We start from the raw sequence: 18,416 nt of genomic DNA, 5'->3' as shown, positions 1-18,416 counted from the left end.
GGTATGCTCCTATACTATACCAACTTTGCAAACTTCTATATTACAGTAGAAAAATGTTGAGGGGAAAATTCAACATCAAGACCAGAGACTAGACAAAGTTGAAAAACAGGTCTCTGATGTACAGAAATCTTCTAATCTTCAATTTAAAGATAAAGCAATCTTGTTTAGGAAGATTGAGAATCTGGAGAATGCAAATAGGAATTTAAATCTAAGACTAATTAACTTTCTAGTCACCAGATTACAATCACCTAAGGAACTTTTTCATCAGTTCTTAACATCGGTCTTAAAGTATTCAGAGACTTCAATGCCTCCTCTACAGAAATTATACTATTTGAATATTCCTAAAGGAAAGAATCAGGACTTGGAAAATCAACAAATAGAACTAGATATAACAAATTTTCTTGAGTCCTCTTATCCTGAAATTTCTGAGATGGCTACATTGCTTGTGACCTTTGTTTTTTTTCAGGACAAGGAAGCAGTTCTTCATCTGTTCTTTAGGACTGAGAATGTTGAATTTTATGGTTCACAAATAGCTATATTTCCGGATGTTTCCAAATGGACGCAATTACGTCGTAAAAAATTCCTGATGTTACATCAATCTGTATTGGGTTTGGGAGCTATCTTTCAGCTGCGTTTCAGCTGTAAATGTTGTATTACTCATCAAGCAAATAGATATGTTTTTTGTGAACCTGATCAATTACATTTTTTTTTGGAAGGTAAAGCGGCTTCCGTTACTCCTCACATGCCCGTTGAAATCACCGGCCATACCATATAGACAGATACAACCGATATGCTCTGTATTATGTTATGAATATTGAATTTTTCTTTGTATAATCAACTACCCTTGATAAGTGCTTGATCTTCTCTCCTCAATAGTGGACTATTATCATGGTACCGTATATGTATTATTTAATGTTTTATTATTTCTTCTTTGGGATTGTTATTTTTCTTAATCAAAGAATTTCTTTGGATGTAAAATAAAAGTTAATTAAAAAAAAAAAAGAAAATGGACAGTTTGCCGGCACTTGGATCTTGGGAAGGACCTTACAGATCCATTAGGGGGGGCCTGATATTTTGAATGGAGATTTTTCAGAGGTGCTGGTTGCAATCAGAGCCTTAGGCTCCTCCCTCTGTATCCCATGATACAAGGATAGACAGGTAAGCGACTGGTCTTGACCAGTTGCATTATTGGATCACTTTTTTTTTTAGTGCATCAATCACTCTACTAGTTTGCATGGCATCTGAATATTAATGAGGTTATTTGCATGGTCGGATCGGGGAATAAGCAATCATGCAGGAAACCAGGCGGTGAGCTGTTATCTGCATCGGGTCGCCAAATGCTATCATCACTAAAGCTGTTAAAACAGGTTTAGCGATGATCACTGGCTTTAGTGCATCTGGACCTATATTTGTTCCATGGTTGGAGCCTGCTAGCTCATTCCTACTCCTTTCCCATATAATTATGGGCCAGATTAGGGATAATGTAGGTATGGCACTAAACAATTATCTATTTAGTGTCAATTAGCTGCTAAATGGATAATAATGCTAACATGATCATCACACTGCACATATATTCAGCCCTACTACCTATATGGACAGAAGTGCTGAATGTACGAGGGGCTGCTGAAAAGTTCTTAGCCCAACCAAGAAAGTTGGGGGCAGTCTCCATCGAGGGCTATACACTTAGTCCAGCAATTTTCCATTTTATTTGTTCTATATTTTTCCAATGGAGTGAAAAAAATGGAAAAATCAATGGATTAAGTGTATAGCCCTTGATGAAGACTGCCCCAACTTTGTTGGTTAGGCTGAGAATTTTTCAGCGGCCCCTCGTAAATATGTATTTATTAAAGTTCCAGTTCTGGCACTGAAATCAATGGGATGACCATACCAGCTGATTATCAACCCATTTATAACATAATATAACAATAACCTTATATACCGCTACAACCTCACAGCTCAGCGTGGTTTACAAGAAAGAGAACTGCACATATGCAGGGAAATGACAATTCTATATAAAGAATTCAAGGAGAAAAAAAAATGGAAATATAACAGTTGAAATACTAAGAATTCTTTGTAAAGAGATAAGTTTTTAATAATTTCCTGAAGTGAATGTAAGATTGAGAACTGGAGATCAACTTACCAAAGATCTTATCCGCAAGGGCAGCATGGTAAGCCAAACTTCGGCTGAAAATTTTATTTTAACATTCATTTGGTAGGTATGGTATGTCAGTTCATAGGAGGCTAGATCTCACACATTGCACATCGGTGTTTGTTTAATTCCTATAGAAAAAGGTTCACAAAAAGCAGATGTTATGCCATTCCAGGTAAAGAGGTTGAGTTCCGGCTTTCATTTTTGCTTCTTCTCTAAAAATTTTTGTCTTTTTACTATTGCAAAGAAAATTAAATAGTTTCTCTTCCAGGAATCAACCTTTACACTTCAGTATAAATTACATGTAGTTGCAACTTATTTTTATACTATTTTAGTTGCAAAAATACTTTGCTTAAGGAAGAAACATCACCTAAAGCAGTAATTGTATGCAGCTGCTTTATAATTGCACTTCCAAGTTCAATACATGGCAAGAACTGAAGGTGTATCTAGTGTTATGAAGCCTCCTTCCTGTGAAAGCAGGAAGAAACCATCATCTTCCCTTTTAGAGTCTAAAAAGACATAATCATACAGCAATAAAATAGCTAGAAATGGAAATAATCTTTAAAATGCCTCACCTATCTTTATGGGAACAATTTGAATATAGTTAAACTTCATTCTAATTTCACTTGAATGGCAAGTCCAGTTGAATTTGGGTAAAAGCTTCAAAAAAGCTGCAAAATCCTCTCATGGTACATCACATGAGACATGACCCTAATTTCTATGTTCCTTAAAAGAGATCTATAGATGGTTGATATCTTCTGTAGGGTGATCATCATAAACTGAAATTGTTTCAACCTATTTTTATTGTGAGAAAATTTTGAACAATACCTGTTGTATGTTAGTTCATGACAGACTGCAAACCTAGAGGTAAAACTTCAGCCGAAGTTTGGCTTACCATGCTGCCCTTGCGGATAAGATCTTTGGTAAGTTGATCTCCAGTTCTCAATCTTACATTAACTTCAGGAAATTATTAAAAACTTATCTCTTTACAAAGAATTCTTAGTATTTCAACTGTTATATTTCCATTTTTTTTTTCCTTGAATTCTTTATATAGAATTATCATTTCCCTGCATATGTGCTGTTCTCTTTCTTGTAAACCACGCTGAACTGTGAGGTTGTAGCGGTATATAAGATTATTGCTATATTATGTTATAAATGGGTTGATAATCAGCTGGTATGGTCATCCCATTGATTTCAGTGCCAGAACTGGAATTTTAATAAATACATATTTACAAGGGGCCGCTGAAAAGTTCTCAGCCTAACCAACAAAGTTGGGGCAGTCTTCATCAAGGGCTATACACTTAATCCATTGATTTTCCATTTTTTTCACTCCGTTGGAAAAATATAGAACAAATTAACTGGCAAAAACTTATCAAAAATCCAAAATAACCCAAAAGTAAAACTTCAGTGGATATGAACATATGAACTGCCATCTCCGGATCAGACCTTTGGTCCATCAAGTCCGGCGATCCGCAAACGCGGAGGCCTAGCCAGGTGTCCACCTGGCGTAATTGTAGTCACCCATATCCCTCTATGCCTCTGTTTCGTATTGCTACTGATATTTATTTTATATCATAGCCAAACCGGAATAAGACCTCTTTATGGGAGCACACTGCTAGTAATAAGGCTGCATTTAAAGTTGATCTGCCCATGCACATACAATTTGAGCAAAGAAAAAAAGATAACCGGTTTTTTGACCAGTGATGATTTTCAAGCCCCTTTAAAGTGTTTTTACTCATTATTATTACCTCAAACACTTGGTCGTTTGAGGTCTTTTTCCGGTTTGGCTATGATATAAAATAAATATCAGTAGCAGTACGAAACAGAGGCATAGAAGGATTTGGGTGACTAAAATTACGCCAGGTGTACACCTGGCTGGGCCTCCGCGTTTGCGGATCGCTGGACTTGATGGACCGAAGGTCTGATTCGGAGATGGCAGTTCTTATGTTCATATCCACTGAAGTTTACTTTTAGGTTATTTTGGATTTCTGATAAGTTTTCGCCAGTTAATTTGAATTATTCTAGGATTAGACTGCAAACATATTCATGCAATAGGGCAGGGGCAAGGAACTCCAGTCCTTGAGAGCCGTATTCCAGTTGGGTTTTCAGGATTTCCCCAATGAATATGCATTGAAAGTAGTGCATGCAAATAGATCTCATGCATATTCATTGGGGAAATCCTGAAAACCCGACTGGAATACATCTCTCAAGGACCGGAGTTCCCTACCCCTGCAATAGGGGGTCCTTTTTCTAAAGTAGTAAGGTTTTAGTTACCACATGCTAAGTGCAAAAATTACCATGTGGTAACTACAAAATCTTTGTGATAACTGCCCATGCAGTTGCCACAGAGGAAAAACTTTTACCACATGTTAAATGCAATGACAGACAGTGCAGATACACCACTGCTTCCTACTGCTGTTATCTGTGCTATCTGTTGGGGTAACATTCCACACCCAGGCAATGTCCATTTCTGCCCCATTCTCTGCCCCATTCCTTCATATGCCATAATAGTGTGAATTCTTTTAGAAAAGTTACAACCCCAAAATTAGGGTTACCAGATGTCCAGGGAAACCTGGACATGTCCTCTTTTTAGAGGACTGTTCAGGTTCCCAGATAGACTTTCCAAATCCTGGCAGTTTGTCTGGATTTTGGATAGCCCTGACATCTTCTGTAGGCCTTCAACAAGCATGCATGGATGACATCACATGAATCCATGCATACTAGAGGCCCTCCAGATGCAGCCTGGAGGTTGGGGAAAAAAGAGACAAGGCTTTTTGGGGGCGGGGCTGGAGGCAGAACAGGGCAGGACTGGAGGTGGAATGGGGCAGGGTTGGAGGCAGAATAAGGCGGAGCTGGGGGCAGAATGGAGTGTGGCCATGCATCCGGGTTTGCCCTTCATTAAATATGGTAACCCTACCTAAAATGATCTCCAGGAAGACTGCCTCTTTAAACACCCAGGGAAAACCCACTGCAGAACAAAAAAAAAAGAAGACCACAGAGAGAGTCCCCTCATAGTGACATACAATCCAGAGCCAGAAAAAAACAGAGAAAAATCATAAAAGACCCACAGTTACTGCTCCATTCAGATAAATTACCAAAAAAGTTATTCCCAGCCTCAGTAGTGCTGACCTTCCCACAGCTATGAAATCTGAAGCAAAGAACAGTAAAAAGCAAACTCCCAATAGCAACTGATAAAGAGAATGGAGTACATTTCTACAATATACCATGTTGCAAACTGTGCCAACACATATCACAGGACACCACAGTAATGGGAAAAACATTACCGTAAGCATAAGGGAATTCTACCCAGCATCCAATGCAAAAAATATAAAGAAGGGTGCAAGGTTGACAAATGGGCAGAGGCTAAAGACGAGACAGGCACCACATCTGATGCCACAAAACAAACCAAGGTGATATTTCTGTGGGACGATAAAGTACTTTAACAGCAATATGAAAGGACAACAAAGATTTCCTATTATACTAAAAACCATAAATTTATACTGCCGATAACCCATCCATCTCTTCCTGATGCCCCTAACTCCATCACCCTTTCCTTTTTCCTTGAGACTGTGATTGGAATACTTTTATGAATATGACATTACATTATTGCAATTCATAGCTTACTATTTTAATCAAGTTCAATGTGGATTACACATGGGGAGTGTCAGGAAGATACAATAATATACACGAGGAGCTGCTTAAAAATTCTCAGCTCAACCAAGAAGAGATTGAATGAAGTCATGAAATTTACAAGTTATTCCGCACTTTTCTTTTTATTTCATATCATTGAAAAAAGGAGGCTCAGGGGTGATATGATAGAGACCTTCAAGATCATGAGGGGCATAGAGAGGATGGATAGGGACAGATTCTTCAGGCTGAAGGGGACAACAGGTACGAGGGGGCATTCGGAGAAACTGAAGGGAGATAGGTTCAAAACGAATGCAAGGAAGTTTTTTTTCACCCAAAGGGTCGTGGACACTTGGAATGCGCTACCGGAGGACGTGATTGGGCAGAGTACGGTACAAGGATTCAAACAGAGACTGGACGGATTCCTGAGGGATAAAGGGATCGTGGGATACTGAAAAAGCTAACCAGAAAATAAGTATAGAAACCCGACCAGGTCGTGCATGTGCAAGACCGGAGGGCTAGGACTTTGATGGGAAGATAGGACTCAATAGGAAACCAAGGTGGCATGGGGGCCCCTTCTGGTGATTTGGACAGGTCGTGACCTGTCTGGGCCGCCGCGGGAGCGGACTGCTGGGCAAGATGGACCTATGGTCTGATCCGGCGGAGGCACTGCTTATGTTCTTATGTTCTTATGTTAAACGAAAAGTGTCAAGAAAAGTGCGGAATAACTTGTATGTTTTATGGCTCCACATCATTCTTTTCTTGGCTGGGCTGAGAACTTTTCAGTGGCCCCTTGTATTGTGATGTCATAATGTCTCATACCACCAATGACTAAGAGCCAACCTCATCGGTGATGTCACAATGGTTTGGTTTCCCTTTACCTGTGCCCATTTACCTCACTGCAATGAAAAGTGTCAAGAAAAGTGTGGAATAATTTTTTATGCTTCATGGCTCCACATCAGCCCAGCAGAGGAGAGGCAGCGTGGGAGCCCTGCTCTGCCCCTCTCCCCGACCTGCAAAGGACCCGACTACACTCACAGCAGCGCGGACATTTTTTTCCCTCAGCCCAGCAGAGGAGAGGCAGCGTGGGAGCCCTGCTCCGCCCCTCTCCCCGACCTGCAAAGGACCCGACTACACTCACAGCAGCGCGGACATCTTTTTCCCTCAGCCCAGCAGAGGAGAGGCAGCGTGGGAGCCCTGCTCCGCCCCTCTCCCCGACCTGCAAAGGACCCGACTACACTCACAGCAGCGCGGACATTTTTTTCCCTCAGCCCAGCAGAGGAGAGGCAGCGTGGGAGCCCTGCTCCGCCCCTCTCCCCGACCTGCAAAGGACCCGACTACACTCACAGCAGCGCGGACATCTTTTTCCCTCAGCCCAGCAGAGGAGAGGCAGCGTGGGAGCCCTGCTCCGCCCCTCTCCCCGACCTGCAAAGGACCCGACTACACTCACAGCAGCGCGGACATCTTTTTCCCTCAGCCCAGCAGAGGAGAGGCAGCGTGGGAGCCCTGCTCCGCCCCTCTCCCCGACCTGCAAAGGACCCGACTACACTCACAGCAGCGCGGACATTTTTTTCCCTCAGCCCAGCAGAGGAGAGGCAGCGTGGGAGCCCTGCTCCGCCCTCTCCCCGACCTGCGAGGGACCCGACTACACTCACAGCAGCGCGGACATCTTTTTCCCTCAGCCCAGCAGAGGAGAGGCAGCGTGGGAGCCCTGCTCCGCCCCTCTCCCCGACCTGCAAAGGACCCGACTACACTCACAGCAGCGCGGACATTTTTTTTTTCCCTCAGCCCAGCAGAGGAGAGGCAGCGTGGGAGCCCTGCTCCGCCCTCTCCCCGACCTGCGAGGGACCCGACTCCTCTTCCCAGCAGCGCAGCCTTCTGCCACAGAGTCCAGAGCCCAGCAGAGGAGAGGCAGCGTGGGAGCCCTGCTCCGCCCCTCTCCCCGACCTGCAAAGGACCCGACTACACTCCCAGCAGCGCGGACATCTTTTTCTCTCAGCCCAGCAGAGGAGAGGCAGCGTGGGAGCCCTGCTCCGCCCTCTCCCCGACCTGCGAGGGACCAGACTCTTATGCCACCACAAGCCAGAGTCTAAACACATAGGCGATCACCTCACCAGAGAGGAGAGCGATTAGAATCTCTCTCCATCCTCTTCCATGCCTGATTACTATTAAAAAATAAATAAATAAATAAATAAAAATACACTCAAAACCACCAACACCATTGCCACAACTCTAACCAAAAAGATACCAGATCCAAAGAATCTTCCACCCCACAAACAAAATGGAAAATCACGCATACAAAATCATACTTGCCCTCCTAATACTCTCACTACTCATTTCAAACTGGCAAACCACAGGATATCACCTATCACCCATCCCAATTCTGACAACAACCTTCAGACAACCACACCCTCCCAGAAAAATCCACACCACCAGAACCCTAACATCCTGCCCACTGACCAGCCAAGAACACATTCCCACCGTCTGGGGAAAACGACCTCCACCAAAGCACAAGACCACCACACAACAACAACAAACACCAGCAAAAAATATCCTCTACCTCAATTGCAACCTTAGCTCCAACACAAAACACACCTCATTAGCCTGTGCATACATGAATATAAGATCTATAAGCCCAAAAGCAAATCTAATCAAAGACTGGATAATCAAAGAACAACTAAGCTGTCTCTTCCTAGCCGAAACCTGGCTAACATCCAACTCAGACCCATGCATAACCGAATTCTGCCCAAAAGGTTACAAACTAGAGATGGTATGTCGAGAAAACAAACGAGGGGGAGGACTAGCGATTCTAGTAAAAAACAATCTCAACCTAAAAGTGCTACACAAACAATCAACCCCTCACTCAGACCTTCTTGCATGCCAACTCTCCGACAACACACTCACAGGCACCTTGAACTGTCTGCTATGCTACATCACTCCAGGAAAATGGAACACCTCAAAACTTGATCTCGAAGAATTCTTATTCCGGAACTCTCTATCCTCCACATACAACTTGCTCCTAGGAGACATCAATCTCCACCTCGAAGACCACACATCCAAACAAGCAAACGAAATACTCTCATACCTCGACGCCTTATCCTACCAGATCCTCAATCCGGAACCCACGCATGAAAAAGGCCACCAACTGGATATAGCAGCATTCACGCCTCATAACCTCCACACACCAAATATTCACATCACCAATAAGAACATAAGAACATAAGAACATAAGAACTGCCATCTCCGGATCAGACCTTCGGTCCATCAAGTCCGGCGATCCGCACACGCGGAGGCCCTGCCAGGTGTACACCTGGCGTAATTTATAGTCCACCATATCCTTATATGCCTCTCTTAAGGAGATATGCATCTAGTTTGCTCTTGAAGCCTAGGACGGTTGATTCCGCAATAATCTCCTCTGGGAGGGCATTCCAGGTGTCAACCACTCTCTGAGTGAAGCAGAACTTCCTGACATTAGTCCTGAACCTGTCCCCCCATAGCTTCATTACATGTCCTCTAGTCCGTGTCAAATTGGACAATGTAAATAATCTTCTCTGCTCTATTTTGTCGATTCCTTTCAGTATTTTGAAGGTCTCGATCATATCCCCACGCAGTCTCCTTTTCTCAAGGGAGAACAATCCTAGTGTTATAAGTCTGTCCTCGTATTCCAGTTTCTCCATACCCTTCACCAGTTTTGTTGCTCGTCTCTGCACCCTCTCCAGCAGTTTTATATCCTTCTTTAGGTAAGGAGACCAATGTTGGACGCAGTATTCCAAGTGTGGTCTGACCATTGCCCTATAAAGCGGCATTATAACTTTCTCCGATCTACTCGAGATTCCTTTCTTTATCATGCCCAACATTCTATTTGCCTTCTTTGCCGCTGCCGCGCATTGTGCCGACGGCTTCAGGGTCCTATCTATCAGTACACCCAGGTCCTTTTCTTGTTCACTCTTCCCCAGAGTTGCACCTGACATTGTATACTCGTATTCCTTATTCTTATTGCCTAAATGCATTACCTTGCATTTCTCCACATTGAACTTCATCTGCCATTTCTCCGCCCATGTTTCTAACCGACACAAGTCACTCAGGAGTTTCTCTCTATCCTCCTGCGATCTGATCGCCCGGCATAGTTTTGTATCGTCTGCAAACTTGATGATCTCACTGGATGTTCCTTCCTCCAGGTCATTGATATAAATATTAAAAAGGATCGGCCCAAGTACCGAGCCCTGGGGTACACCACTAGTCACTTTCTCCCAGTCGGAGAACTTCCCATTTATGCCCACTCTCTGCTTTCGGTTTTCCAGCCATTTGCCTATCCATCTTTGTATATCCCCCTCTATGCCATGGCTTTGTAGTTTCCTGAGAAGTCTTTCGTGTGGAACTTTGTCGAACGCTTTCTGGAAGTCCAAGTATATTATGTCCACCGGCTTCCCACTATCAATTTGCTCTTTCACGGTCTCAAAAAATTGGAGTAAATTCGTCAAACATGATTTCCCTTTCCTGAATCCATGTTGACTGGGTTTCATCAAGTCGTGTGCGTCCAAGTGCCGGACTATGCTATCCTTGATCAGTGCTTCAACCATCTTGCCGGGGACAGACGTAAGACTCACAGGTCTATAGTTGCCCGGTTCCCCTCTCGATCCTTTTTTGAAAATTGGCGTGACGTTCGCTATCCTCCAGTCGTCCGGTATCTGTCCAGTTCTGATTGTCAGGTTTGCAAGTTTTTGCAATAACTCTCCGATTTCAACCTTCAATTCCTTTAAGACTCTCGGGTGAATTCCATCCGGTCCAGGGGATTTGTCACTTTTAAGTTTGTCGATCTGATAGTATATCTGGTCTAAGTCCACTTCAACTGTGGTGAGGCTGTCTTCTATTTCTCCTGCAAACACTTTCTCCGCTTCAGGTATTGTTGAGGTGTCCTCCTTCGTAAAGACGGACGCAAAGAAGGAATTTAGTTTGTCTGCGATTTGTTTATCTTCCTTGATGTACCCTTTTCTTCCCTGGTCGTCCAGGGGTCCCACTGCCTCTTTTGCAGATTTTTTCCCTTTCACGTATCTAAAGAAGGGCTTGAAGTTTTTGGCCTCCTGGGCTATTTTTTCCTCATATTCCTGTTTTGCATCCCTCACCGCCTTGTGACATTTCTTCTGATCATCTTTATGTTTGTTCCAGGCTTCGGTTGTCTTTATGCATTTCCATTTTTTGAAAGAGTCCTTCTTTTCTTTTATGGCTTCCTTCACCTTTATGGTAAGCCATGCCGGTTCTCTTTTGCTCTTTGTTCTCCGATCTTTGGAAATCCTCGGAATGTAGAGATCTTGTGCTTCTGTGATAGTATTTTTCAGTAGGGACCATGCCTGATCTACCGTTTCGAGTTTGTCCACCATCTTCTCGAGTCGTTTTTCTACCATGGCTCTCATGCGATCGTATTTACCCTTTTTAAAGTTCAAGGTGGTGGTTAAGGTTTTGGCATGTTTCCCTTTCCCGATGTCAAGTTTAAAGTTGATTACATTGTGATCACTCGTTCCCAGTGGAACCATGACTTCCACTTCTGTTATCGGTCCCGTGAGGCCATTTAGGACCAAGTCCAAGGTGGCGTTGCCTCTTGTCGGCTCTTTTACCATTTGTTCCAGGAAGCAATCCCCTAGCACCTCCAGGAACTTGGCCTCCTTGCCGCAGTTGGAGGTTGCTAGTTTCCAGTCTATCCCTGGGAAATTGAAGTCTCCCAATATAATTATATTGCCTGTCTTGCATTCTTGTTTGATTTCCTCCATCATTTCTGAGTCAGTTTCCTCCGCCTGTCCTGGGGGACGATAGTAAAGGCCAATTTTCGTATCTGCGCCATATTGACCAGGAATTTTGATCCAGAGTGACTCAAGCTTCTCTTTCATTTCTGTTGTAACTATTTCAACAGAATCTATTCCCTCCTTAACATATAGAGCAATACCTCCACCTTTCTGCCCTACTCGATCTCTTCTATACAGTTTGTATCCCTGTAGTACTATGTCCCATTTGTTTTCTTCATTCCACCATGTTTCTGTTATGCCAATGATATCCAATATGTCATGTCTTGCTATTGTCTCTAGTTCCCCCATTTTGTTACCTAGACTTCTAGCATTCGTATACATACATCTAAGTTCCCTTCGTGTTACCTTTTTGGACCTTCTACTCTTGGCCGTCCCTGTAGTTTCAATTACGATATCCTTTACTGCTCCTGTGTTATCACCTTTGTTTGCTGTGTGGTCGTCCCCTCCTGTGTCTGAGTTGTCCCTTCCTGCTTTTTCTCCCTTGTTGGCTGTGAGGTCGTCTTCTCTTGTGTAGGAGTAGTTTTCCTTGGCTTCTTCGTTGGGGCATCCTGCTATCCGTGCCATCGACCGGTGGTCGACTGTCGGCTTTCCCCTATCTTTCAGTTTAAAGCCTTCTCGATTGCCTTCTTCATGTTGCCTGCCAAAACTCTTGCTCCTTCCTTGTTGAGGTGTAGTCCGTCCCTTCTGTAGTACTTGCTTTTTCCCCAGAACGCCGTCCAGTTGCGCACGAAGTCGAAGCCTTCTTCTTCGCACCATCGTCTCATCCAGGCGTTGATTACTTGCAATTCCCCTTGTCTCTTTCCATCCGCTCTTGGTACTGGGAGGATCTCAGAGAAGGCCACCTTCACCTCCCTGATCTTCAGTTGTCTTCCGAGTGAGCGGAGCTGGCCCTTCAGCTCTTCCCTGTCATACTTCCGCCCGCTCACATCATTTGTTCCCACGTGGATAAGCACAGCGGTGTCCTCTCCCCCTGCGCCATCTATGATCCTGGAGATCCTGTTGGTCACATCCTTCACTCTTGCTCCAGGCAGACAGGTGACGACTCTGTCCTCTCTTCCTCCTGCGGTGTGGCTGTCCACATGTCGTATAATGGAGTCGCCTACGATGATCCCCATCTTCTTTATTCGGGAGTTCCTTGGGGGGCGTAGGTCCACGTCCTTGGAGTAGGGCCAGTCTTCTTCCTCCAATGATGCTCTTGAAATTGTTTCCTGTTCTTTGGATGGGGCGATGTCTTCCTGTGCTCTCACTATTCCTCCTGATGTGCGGTTGTCTCCTACCTCGTCTTCGGTTTCTTCTATGTTTGCATGGGTGTCTTGGTACCTGGCATCCCTCTCTTTGGTCAGACCACCACAAATACACCTTCACAATCAACTGGCCTCAAAATAACATAAAACCTATGCCCCAAAAAACAACCTTCAAGTCTAGACAGAAAATTGAACCAGCCACATTCTGGGAAAAAGTGGACCCTGCAATCGACTCCACTGACCCGACGGACTTCATAAAACACTGGCGCACCCTAAGTGAAGCAACCTTGAACGAGCTAGCCCCAGAAAAAACCAAACACAGAACCTGCAGACCCTCAGACAAGTGGTTTGACTCCGAACTCCACCTACTAAAAGGGCATTGCAGGCAACTTGAAAGATCTTGGAGAAAAAAGAGAAATGACCAAACCAAATCCGCTTGGAGAACCCAAATCAAACTATATAACATCAAACTTAAGGAAAAGCGCAAAACATACTACACTAAATTAATTGGCACAAACAACCCCGACACAAAAACACTCTTCAACTTAGTAAAAAAACTTACGGACACAAACCCATTCCTTGCCACTCAAGGCAATAAAACACCAACAGCTCACCAATTAGCAGACCATTTCAAACTCAAGATCATCAAAATCAGAACAACCTTCAACAACTTAACTACCACACTCAACGAGTTAATAACAACCCCCACAATGGAAGAAGCCGTAACTGCAGACAGAACATGGACCACCTTCCCAACTCTACAATGGCCTGATTTGAACCGACTATATAAAAAATACAGCCACACCTCATGCGACTTGAACTACTGCCCATCGTATCTACTCACAAATGCCTCCCACAAATTCAAAACCAGCCTCACGCAGTGGATACAAAGCACTCTCATAGAAGGCCAATTTCCACAAGATCTTGGAGAGATCATAATAACACCCTTACTGAAAGACCAAAAAGGTCCAGTAGACACACCTACCAACTATAGACCTATCGCTTCGATCCCATTATATGTCAAGCTGATTGCAGGACTTGTGGCTCAATACCTCACCAACTACCTAGCTGACCACAATATACTTCACCCATCCCAATCAGGATTTAGATCTTACCACAGCACGGAAACACTACTAGCAACACTACTGGACATAGCCCGACAACACCTCAGGATCCTAATTATCCAACTAGATCTTTCCGCCGCCTTCGATCTAGTTGATCATACCATACTACTCCAGATACTTGATGCAATAGGAATCTCAGGGGTGGTTTACAACTGGTTCCAAGGATTCCTTAAAACAAGAACGTACAGAGTTAAGATAAACGATATGAAATCTAACCCATGGTCAAATCCATGCGGAGTCCCGCAGGGATCTCCACTTTCACCCATTCTATTCAATCTCTACATCTCCTCCCTTGGTACCACTCTTGACAACCTAAATGTAACATCATTCAGCTACGCAGACGACATAACTATTCTCCTCCCCTTCGAAACCCAAGACCACACCTCAACAGGACACCTGGAATCAATACTGAACGAAGTAGAAAAATGGATGACAAACCACAAATTAAAACTAAACTCGGACAAAACCAAATTCTTAATGCTCGAAACGGACAAAAACCCATCCATAACAGACCTGGAAATTAAAGCAATCAAATACCCAATCCAATCCTCCCTCAAAATCCTGGGAGTGCTGATAGACAGATGCTGCACTATGCAGACTCAAATCAACAAAACTACCCAAAAAGCATTCTTCACAATGCGCAACCTAAGAAAAATAAGGAAATACTTTGACAAAGAACATTACAGGATCATTGTACAATCCCTGGTACTAGGTCTTGTGGACTACTGCAATATCCTATATCTACCATGCCCTACAAACATGATCAAAAAACTACAGACCGTTCAGAACACAGCTCTCAGACTAATCTACTCCCTCGGAAAATATGACCACATCACCAACGCCTACCTAGACTCTCATTGGCTACCAATTAAAGCCAGAATTCAATTCAAACTGTACTGTCTAATCTTCAAAGTTTTCAACGGTACCGCACCTGCCTATCTAAACGATCGCCTAAAACGTAACCTTCCACCCAGAATAAGAAGAACACTGACACCATTCGCATATCCACCACTCAATGGCACTCATCGAAAAAAGCTTTATGATAACCTCATAGCAACGCATGCAGCAAAACTCGAACCCTCCATCACTAGATTGTTAACCTCAACATCTGACTTCAAAACATTCCGTAAAGAAATCAAAACGCTGCTCTTCAAAAAGTATTTACAATCTACCTAATCTCCCTCTCCTCTTCCACCAACCAGGTTTGATCACTCCCTGGCACCACACCATCAATCGACAAAAAATACACATATAAAAAAAAAAAAAAAAAAAATTCCCTGGAACCAATTCATCCTACCGAAACCGATTGCCTACCAACGTATGGAAACAGAATATTTGATATGTATAGTAATGTAACCTGATTTATCTTCCATTGTTATTATGTCTACACACTCTCTCTTTCATTAGTCTATACCTCAATCTGTATTCTCCAATGTCATGTACCCTCCTGGAAATGTCCAGCTCTCTTCTTATGTAATCCGCTTTGAACCGCAAGGCACAAGCGGAATAAAAATCACTAATGTAATGTAATGTAATCATTCCCTCCTTGATTGGGATGAGAACTTTTCAACGGCCCCTCATATATACAGTATATTAATCCTTTATCCCCACTTATAATCCTCAGTAACAAAGAATCAAGAACTTATGAAATAAAAAGGATTTTACTGACTTTCTAAAAACATTATAGTCATAGTGAATTCCAGATCTTGACACCTTGATATGATGTGGATGCTGAAAAAAAATTTTTGATTTGATTTTTGATGAACTAGGAAAACTTAACATCATTTGTATCACATTGTATTTGTATCATAGACTTCATATATTCTGGGTTACATTTTAAAATATAACCATGCAAATTTGAAGCTCTGCCTGTGCCTCCACTGGCAAACATAAGAGAACTGATACTGTCATACCTATGAGCAGAAAATATTAACCTGGTGGGTGTATTTTGTATAATTTGCAACTTCTTAAGAATAGACCTTGGACATTCCAAATAGACTACAGTACAGTAATCGATTTATGAAAATATAAGTGACTAAACTATAATCCTAAAAATCCAAAATATTTTCTAATTACTCTGATTTTCCTAACAATATAAATGAAGATTTTACCACTTCATTTACTTGCAGGGTCATGGAAATATTATTATCTACTTGTACACCCATAATTCTTGCAGAGAACTCCATCTCTTAGTTAACTGTACAGCATTAGTAATTGTGATGGGGTAAAGTTGCTATCACCACAATCACCACTGGGAGAAAGATGCATGAAGAAGCCCTATGCTAAAACCTGCTGGATATAGGCTCTTCCCAGCAGGCCAAGCGAAGCAAACTCATATGCATATTAAGTCATGGTTCACAACATCAAAGGCTGCTGATTGATCGAATTGCAATAAAATTTCAAAATGATTCTGTGAAAGTAAACTTTGAATTTTAGAGATCAAAGATAACAGTAAAGTTTCTGTACTGTAGTTGGAGCGAAAGCCATGTTGAAATGGAGACAGTATGGAAAACTTGTCTATATAACTTGATAATGGTTTAGAGATTATGGACTCAATTAACTTGGTTAATAAAGGTATATTAGTGATTGGGTGATAGTTTGTCAGAACAGATTGATCTAAGGACGAACCTTTTGATGCAGAAAAATAGCCAGAATCTAGAAAACAATTTATCAACGAAGTTAACCAAGAAATAGCCTGGCCTGGAATATCTAAAAAAAATAGATGAACAAGGATCCAGGGAGCAATTACTCCAACTTAGGGCTCCTTTTACGAATGTGTGCTAAGTGTTTTAGCGCATGTACCAGATTAGTGCGTGCTATAGCGTGCGCTAGCTGAAAATCTACCGCCTGCTCAAAATGAGGTGGTAGCGGCTAGCGCACGGGGCAATTTAGCGCACGCTATTCTACGCGTTAATGCCCTAACGCGCCTTCGTAAAAGGAGCCCCTAATCTATAACATAAGGTTCTAACCTAGTCTATGCAAATTCTTTCCAATATCTGTCCATCGAGATAGCATTTGTTGTTTCCAAATTAGGAAGTAAAACCTCATATTCTACATTAGGGAAAAGGGCTCTGATGTTTTAAATTTGATCATTAAAAAACTTTGCAAGTTTCTCTGCATTAGGTACACTATTCTCATGGTTATTCTTATCGATAGTGCTAAGGGACCTCCAAAATTTGAATAAGGCTTTATATGGTCTTTAGATCTTCCAATTTTATTTCCATAGTAAGTCTTTCAAGATCTATTTAATTCTAATTTGTAGATTGCGATATTTCTTCTCCAAGTCAATCTATCTGTCTCCAACTTACTTTTCTTCCAATTTTGTTCCAAGTTTCTACATTCACGCTTAAGCTCATGATGATAGTGGTATACCAAGGTGCCTTTCAGATATAATGAACTGATTTAGAGGTTAAAGGATCCATATAATCCAACATTTTAGTTGATTCCTCCTTCCTAGGTGTAAAATTTATTTAAGTATTTATATACCACTTATAACCTAAGTGGTTTACATTCAGGTACTCAAATATTTGTCCCTATCTGTCCCAGTGGGCTCACACTCTATATAATGTACCTGGGGCAATAGGAGATTAAGTGACTTCCCCAGGGTCACAAGGAGCAGCATGGGATTTGAACCTACAACCTCAGGGTGCTGAAGCTGTAACTCTAACCACTGCACCACACACTCCCTTACCATCAATTCGGTAATCTAAAGCGGAATCAGGAAGAAAAGATAGCAACTTTACCCAAAACTCCTCTTTCTTGTATTTAGTAGTCTACCCATTTCTTTTTATGTATTTTTGACATAAAAATGAATAAATTAAAATTACATTACAGGTGATCTGACCAAGGTACCATCTGCCATTCATTATGAATAAGTATTAATGTATCAATTATACTCATATAAATAACCATATACAGTAGCTCTGTTTATGCAACATACAAGAAAAGTCATTGAAAGAAAAATATTCACTTATCCATTGTTAAGAATAAATTCAAAACACTGAGATCTGTATATCAAAGATAACACTGTAGAATATCACAGTTGAGAAGATAAAGATGGTAATTTAAGTGGATATTCCTTGATTTTGAAGTTGATGCAGATATTTTTGTAACTTTTCTGGTGAGTCAAATTAATTTTCTGGTCTGTCAAATTATAATTATTTAAAGTAACTGTTATCTTAGCTGGATATTGAAGCACAAACCAAGATCTGAGTGATTTTAGGCAAGCACACATTTCAAGAAAAGCTTTTCTTTTTCTGGCTGTGGTTTTAGCCAAATCTAGGACTATCATGATTCTTTTCCCATCTATTTGTATATTCAGTAAGCTTCTGGCTGTTAGTAATATGTGCAACATTTGTGGAAATCTGAGTAGTTTTTTTTCCCCATGAAATTTTATTCAATTTTCAAAAAGTATATAGGTCTAGAGTAATAAAGGCCTGATTTGAAGTGCAAGGGTATACAAACAATTTTTTTA

General features: G+C 42.0%; 1 protein-coding gene across 5 annotated transcripts in view; it reads left to right on the top strand.

Annotated features, from left to right (window-relative positions):
• Positions 1-18,416, top strand: part of NEK11 (NIMA related kinase 11) — a 539,441-nt gene that overhangs the window by 436,567 nt on the left and 84,458 nt on the right. The window lies entirely within an intron of this gene.

This window comes from Geotrypetes seraphini, chromosome 2, assembly GCF_902459505.1.
Source record: "Geotrypetes seraphini chromosome 2, aGeoSer1.1, whole genome shotgun sequence".
NCBI lineage: Eukaryota > Metazoa > Chordata > Amphibia > Gymnophiona > Dermophiidae > Geotrypetes > Geotrypetes seraphini.
This window is presented reverse-complemented; position numbering and strand designations above follow the sequence as displayed.